Raw genomic sequence first — 7,628 nt, forward strand, 5'->3', positions numbered from 1 at the left:
ATTCAAACTGAAACGGAAGAAAATGAAAACAAGTCCACGAGAGCTAAAATATGACCTTGAATATATCCCACCTGATTTTCGAGATCATTGGAAAACAGATTTGATACATTAAACAACAAGACCAAAGACCAGAAGAGTTGTGGATGACATTAAGAACATCATACATGAAGGAAGCAAAAAGTCATTAAGAAGACAAGACAGAAGGAAAAGTTCAAAATGGAAGTCAGAAGAGACTCTGAAACTTGCTCTCCAGTGTAGAGATGCTAAAGTAAATGGAAGAAATGAAGAGGTACAAGAGCTGAACAGAAAATTCCAAAGCTTTATCAGCTAGAGAAGGTAAAGCCAAATATTGAAACACAATGCACCAAGATCTGGAATCATAAAGCCAAAAAGGAAGAACACGCTCAGCATTTCTCAAGCTGGGGGAACTGAAGAAAAAATTCTAGCCTCGACTTTCATTACTGAAATATTCCAAGCTCCTTTAATTCCGTTCCGTTTTCAGGGTCATTGGTGTCGTCACTCCTGCAGAATATGACTAGTCCCTTAGCTTTTACCTCTTGAATGTAGGACAGGCTTCTGAGCAGGTCTTCAGTATTTGCATTTATCCCTAGTAAACTTTCAATCTGTGCAAAGTTTATTGCAAAGGGTGTTGTCCAAGATCTGAGGTCTATAAATTTCTGAGTAAATATCAGATTTCCCTTGAGTCAAAAATAATATAGGATACTTGGTTTTCTGTTTTTTTTTTTTTTTGCCAAACCCAAACCATTGTTAAAATATCTGCATCAAATGAAGAAAACACTATTCTCTTTCCAGAACTTTCTAAAACAGTTTTAAAAATTATATCCTAAAATAAGTTCATGTCAAAATAAGTGAACTTGCCATCTCCTATTCCATCCCTTTGTTGACAGATCCATTTTACTTCAATGTTAAACCCTACATCTTCTTGTAAGCACTCTAAAACTATCTTAGGAGAAGGAAAACGCTGATTTTCAGAGTAGAAATTTTCTTCCTCAACCAAATTCTTTCTGATCTTTAGATTTTAGTGCAGTCACATGTGTAAGCCTTCACAACTGATGCTGGTCCAATGTTAACTCCTTAACTGGAATTTCAAATAATTCAACTGGATTAGCATCAAATTTCTTTTTCATAGTCAAACAATAGGTGAGATCAAGATAGACCACAGGCACAGAATCCTTTGAAAGATGTACATCAAATTCTACAAAGGCTTCACCATGACTAAAGGAACAACAGTATTTTCTTGGACTTTAGCAAGCTGGGCAGTTGTTGTAGTGTTCCCTGCATCTCAATGTCCCACGTCCAAAGGTATTCTTGATGTCCACTATTTTAAAAATGAAGATTTTTATCACAACTATATTTTGGTAATGTGTGGCTCTGTGAGTTATGCGCCAGACTGCAAAGCCATTTAAAATGCAAGGTTGGCAGTTCAAGCTCACCAGCTGCTCCATGAAAGCCCGATACAGGGTCACTATGGGTCAGAACCAACTCAATGGCACTTAACAACAATAACAACAACAATGCCCTAATAATTATGTAGTCAACTCTCACTTTGCCTATAGTTTTTCTAGAATTCCTGCTTATGATCTGAAGAGTAAGGATCCCAGCACTGTTTCCACTCCCAGCAACAGTAGATGATGATGATAGGAGGCACGCTGTACCTATGTGTCCAGGAAGCACATCGCCCTGAACTACGAGCTCACTGAGATCTTCCTCAAAAAAATCAAAGATTAGTTCCAGGTTATCTAGCTCCATTGTCTGGATGCTCTACTCTGTCCAACGATTAGGCTATAAGCCATACCCACACTCTGGCTGGGAATGCCAGCACTTGAGTTCATTGTCACTTATTAATGATATTTCTAGGCTATTAGACATTTTGTGAAGAATAATAGGTGATATTCTGTCATCATCATCTTCTTCCAGACCCTCTAGTGTCAGCTTTACTACCCTAAATCTAGATTTCTTCATTTTTATCTTGGTTGTTGAGACAGGAGGTTTTTCAGAATAATGCAAACATAATCTTATTTCCACTGGAGAAAGATGAGGCTTTCTGCTCCCATTAAGATTTATAGCCTTGAAAACCCTGTACAGGGTCACTGTAAGTCAGAACCAATTCCACGGTATGTAACCACCACCACCAATTTTATTTCGGTCTAACATGTCAGCCATACTGAATACAAAGTTCAAACACCATTGTGGATTCCAAATGGTCTATCATCAATAATAATTTCACTTTTTTTTTTTTCTAAAGGGGTTATTGATCATGGTTGTAGATGAGTCTTCTGCTTGTGAACTATGACTTGACATGGAGCACTGATAGTCTTTGGTTCTAAAAAGCACCCTTTCAAGCAGCGACACTAAATGACTCCTCTATTGAGTACAATGCTTTCACTGGTCTCATTCTTTAGTAAAAGAGCCACAGCATTTTGAGAATTTCAGTTTCCCAAAGCATCACAGCTTTCTCATATTGCAAAACTTCTCCTGGTAAAGAGGTCCTTTTATTTCAAAGGTAGCCTGAGAAAGTGTCATTCTCATTGCTTTTTATCTGGATGTTGTGCTGCTGGGTTCGCGGGTCTGCACCACAGCTGGGGACACAGACAGGGAGGGCTGTGTGCAGAGGTGGCAGCGTCCACAGTCCTGCCTTTCCAGTGCTCCCTTAGGTGGCCTGGGGCAGCTTCTCAGGGGCATTCTTGACTTGTTTGTTCTTCTGGCAGTCCATGCTACTTTTAATATTCTTCTCTAATACTATAAGTCGAATGCATTGATTTTTTTCTAGTCTTCCTTATTCATTATCCAACTTTACATGTATCTGCTGCAGTTGAAAATGCCATATGATGGTAAGGCACACGTTAGTCCTCAATGTGACATCTTTGTCCTTTAATACTTTTAAGAGGTCTTTTGCAGCAGATTTGCCTAATGCAATACCTCATCTTATTTCTTGACTGCTACTTCCAAGAGTGTTAATTATGGATCCAAGCAAAATGAAGTCTTTGACAACTTCAATCTTGTTTCTATTTGTCATGATGTTATTTATTGGCCCAATTGTGGGGATTTTTGTTTTCTTTACATTGAAATATAATCAATACTGAAGGCTGTAGTCTTTGATGTTCATCAGTAAGTATTTTATGTCCTTTTCATTCCAACAAGCAAGGTTGTAGCATCTGCATATAGCAAGTTGTTAATGAGTTGTCCTCTAATTCTGGTGTCATGATCTTCTTCATATAACCCAACTTCTTGGAATATTTGCTCAACATGCAGATTGAAAAAGTATAGGTGAAAAGATACAACACAGATGCATACTTTTCCAGAGGTTATGAATTTTTATGGGAACCGGTAGCTTCATCTTTCTATTGCAGATTGACTGTTAGGTTTGAATTGCTGACCTTGTGGATTATCCTACCATGACTCCTTGTTAAATAAGATAAATCAAATCATCCAGTAGTCATTAATTTTCTAAAACTAAGAAATCAATAGAATCAGTATTCATACAGCCTTTTAAAAATTACTAATAAAAGAAAAAAATTAAGTTTGCATGAAATTTCATTACTCAGATAAACAGAATAAAATAATAAGCAAATAAAATAATTCAATGATATGAAATCACAATTTAAAATACATTTTCATTTTGGTGATCATATTCTTTCAGGCATATCTCTCTCTCTGTATATGTATGTATATATACTGTTCAGTTTTGCACTACTCTCATTGAAATTAAATGGACTATAGAAAAAGACTTCTTGCATTTTAAAGATATAAAATAAAGATAATGTGTAAATGATGATATTAATCTCACAAATCATAATGCATTAGGATGAATGGTGAAAGTAATCATGTGAATGATGATTATATACGTGTGTATAGTTGCTAAATGCTGTTGAGTCAGTTCTGACTCATAGTGATCCTGTGCAGGTTTTCTGAGGATTGGCTAGTGGGTTTGAACTGCCTACTCTGTAATGAAAACTGATCTTGTGATCCAGTACTTATCCTACAGTGCCATATTTAAATGATTTTCTAAATAAATTCTCCAGAGTTTATGTTCCCACAGAAGTCTCATAGAAAAACACACACCATGAAGTATTAGTGATTTCTTGTTATCAGGTTTGCTTATTGGGTCCTGATTCTGTTTAATTAGAAAAAATAATACTTTTATGGAGAATATTTTAGTACAGTATTATATAAACATATCTCAGAATCACAACTGTGACAGAATAAAGCACACAAAGATGACCATATATAAAAACCACACAATTGTCATACAATGGAAAGCTTTCTAGTTTTCAGAGTAGATTATATTGTGTTTTCATTTGCTTATCAAGATCTTTGAGAGACTTCAATTTAGGATGTTAAGTGGATACACTGGCAACAACAATGGGCTCAAATGTAACAATAATTGTGAGGATGGCACAGAACTAGGCGGTATTTTGTTCTGGTGTGCATAAAGTTGCATTTCTAAATAATGACCTAAAATCAACTCAATGGCGTCTAACAACAACAAAACAAAATTTCCATTTATAATGTTATTTAGTTACTCAAATTTGTTTCTAGGCAGTGCCACATCAGTATTTTGTACCACATCAGTAAATTGTGACAATGAATACTGCATATCCATTTTCCTCAAAGAGAAGTCTAAGACAGATAATATACTTTATGCAGAGAGTAGTTGTATAACTTTGGGTGAAGATACACAATAAAGTATGGTTATTTTGTGTATAAAATGGCATATTAATGTCGGCAAAACCAAAACAAAACAAGAAAATAGAGTTTCTTGCTGTTTTATGATAACATCTTCATGATCCTTGCTTTTAGGTTTGTTTTTCCTTTAAGATGTTAATAACATTATTCTGAATTTGTTCTTCATGAATTCTGGCAGTCTACTTTGTATAGATCTGTTTGATAGCTTACTTTATGTAAAGCTTTTCTTGAGGTTTTTTAAATTGTTTGGGTAATTATGAATCTGTTTTTTTGCTTGTGGGGAGAAAGTAGAAAAAGGATGATTTGTAATTGTTAGGGTTTAGAATTTTTTTGTGATTTGAATTCTTCATGGCTGCTTTTCAACATTTCTAGGCATAAGTATACAGAAGATGAAACTAATTGGAGGAGGTAGATATGGTAGAGAGAGAGGAAAAAGCTCAATGAAGCACTTGAACCATGTGGGTAATTCTATGAAATCCAAGACTACATGAGTGTGCAGATTGCATATGATGCTTTCATAAATAATGTTTTTATAGCCAAACAGCCATTTGCTCTAAATAAATGTAACACTTTTGAAGATGATTTGTGTGGCTTGAAAGAATGATATTGCTTTTCCTACTGAGCACATATTCCTTAAACTATATATTCAGGCAAATGTATAAATCACAAATACAAAGTAAACAAAGTATAGCAAGCAGCATTTATTTTAATTATATGGCATTGAAATATGTTCTCTTAATATTTTTTATGACTGATGACTTGTAGAGGTACCTCAGAAAATAGAATTAAACATTAAATATTATATAATTATGAGCCTTCAATCTTACCCATGCTTATGAAATAACACAACATATTTATATGATGTTTTGATTTCATTTTATTCTTTTTGCAGTTTTTGCTTTTTTTCCGTCTTTTTTTTTTTTTTATATATATAGTTGTCTTAAATTGAGTTTAAACTGTATTCTGCAGTGTCAGAAAAATTTATAATGTTTATTTCTTACTACCATGCACTGTAAGATCTTACTAACACTGTATTAATATTACTAAAGAAGGGTAACAAAAAGGGCTTTTAGCTTTCACCCTTTGTTCAATAAATCAAACATAAACATGGTCTGCACATGGCTTTTCAGCGAACTCTGTCATTTTATTTGTCTTTTATCTTGAAGGTTTATTGCTTTACATGGCTAGAAGTGATTCAGAATCTGCACTGTTTAATATGAGATGTTTAAGTTATTGATGTCTTAGCCAGCATGTGTGAGAAAGTCAGATGTTGAAAATCCTTTCATGTGTACACAAGGTGTAGTGTATGTGTTTGAATGAGTCAGCCCTTGACACATGACCATTTTTCTCCCCTCTTGTTTTTGAAAATGCACTGGGTTTCTAAATAATGACCTAAAATATTGGCTCTTTTCTGTGTATTATTTCATCTTCCTGAAGCATAAAATTCGCTCTTAACAAGGTGCTAGCTTTTCCTCAGCTTTTCCTGTAGGAACTTCCACACTTTGGTTGTGAATTTATTAAAACAATAAATCATTCTGGAAATTTCTTACAAAACCATATGATTCAGCAGTTTCATTCTTAGGTATTTATCCAAATGAATCAAAAACTTGTGTCCTTTCAAACACCTACATAAGAGTATATGTATTAGGTTTATTCATAATTGCCAAAAACTAGAGGCAATTAATATATCCCTGAATAAGTGAGTGGGTAAACAAACTGTGATACATCCATACAATGGAGTTTTGTTCCATGATAATAAGAAATGTACTATCAAGCAATGAAAAGATATGGAAGAAACAAATATATATTGTCAAATAAAATAAGTCAGCCTGAAAAAGCGACATACTGTGTGATTCCAACTATTTGAAAAAAGGCAAAACTATGTGGTGCTATAGGATAAGCACTCAACTGCAAAGTTGGTTTGAACCACAAAGTCCATGGTTCAAATTTGCCAGCCACTCCTCAGAAACCCTTTACCAGGTCACTATGGGTCTGAACTGACTCAATGGCACTTAACACCAATCTAGAAACCCTGCTGCTACTTGTCATCTGCCAGCTTTTCATATTGTGATGGTTTGTGTGTTGTTGTGTAGCCGGGGAAGCTGTATCACTGGTATTTCAAATACCAATAGGGCCACTCATGGTAGACAGGTTGCAATGGAACTTCCAGACTAAGACAACCAGGGAGAAAGACCTAGAGATCTATTTCTGAAAGCACTGGTGAGTGAAAACAAGAATAGCCTCATCACATTGTCTGATTAGTGCCAAGAGACAGACATTCAAAAAGAACAAGGAGATACTCTATGGACTAAAACAAGAAAATTGTTATAAGGGTTGTATTCTTTCTCTACACTTATTTAAATTTCATGCTGATCAAATAATCCTAGAGACTGACTACATGAAAAAGGAACAGGATCAGCATTAGAGGAAGACAAATGAACAGCCTGTGATATGCAGATGGCACAACCTTGCTTGCTGGAAGTGAAGAGGACTTGAAGCATACTGACAAAGATCAAAGACAACAAACAGTCTTCAGTATGGATTCCACTTCAACATAAAGTAAACAAAACTCTTTACAACTTGACCAATGAGCAACATCATAATAAATGCAAGATATATTGATTCAGTCAAGGATTTAATTTTATTTAGATCAACCATCAATTCCCATGGAATCAGCCGTTAAGAAATAAAAACAACATGTTACAGTGAGCAAATTTGTTACAAAATTCCTCTTTAAAGAATTCAAAAGCTTGGCTACTACAAGAATAAGCAAGTAGAAGAATTGATGCATTTAAGTTATGGTGTTGGAGGAGAATATTAAAGGTGCCATGGGCTGCCCATAGAACCAACAGGTCTGTGTTGGAAGAAGTGCAACCAGAGTGCTCATTGGAGGCCAGGATGGACAAAATTCTTCTCTCATA

At 35.0% G+C, this 7,628-nt stretch overlaps 1 pseudogene; it reads right to left on the minus strand.

Moving 5' to 3' along the window:
• Positions 1–458: 458 nt before the first annotated feature.
• On the minus strand, positions 459–2,550 carry LOC102815986 (annotated as a pseudogene).
• Between the last annotated feature and the right edge of the window lie 5,078 nt (positions 2,551–7,628).

Source organism: Chrysochloris asiatica, unplaced genomic scaffold, assembly GCF_000296735.1.
Source record: "Chrysochloris asiatica unplaced genomic scaffold, ChrAsi1.0 scaffold00111, whole genome shotgun sequence".
NCBI classification, from domain to species: Eukaryota; Metazoa; Chordata; class Mammalia; order Afrosoricida; family Chrysochloridae; genus Chrysochloris; species Chrysochloris asiatica.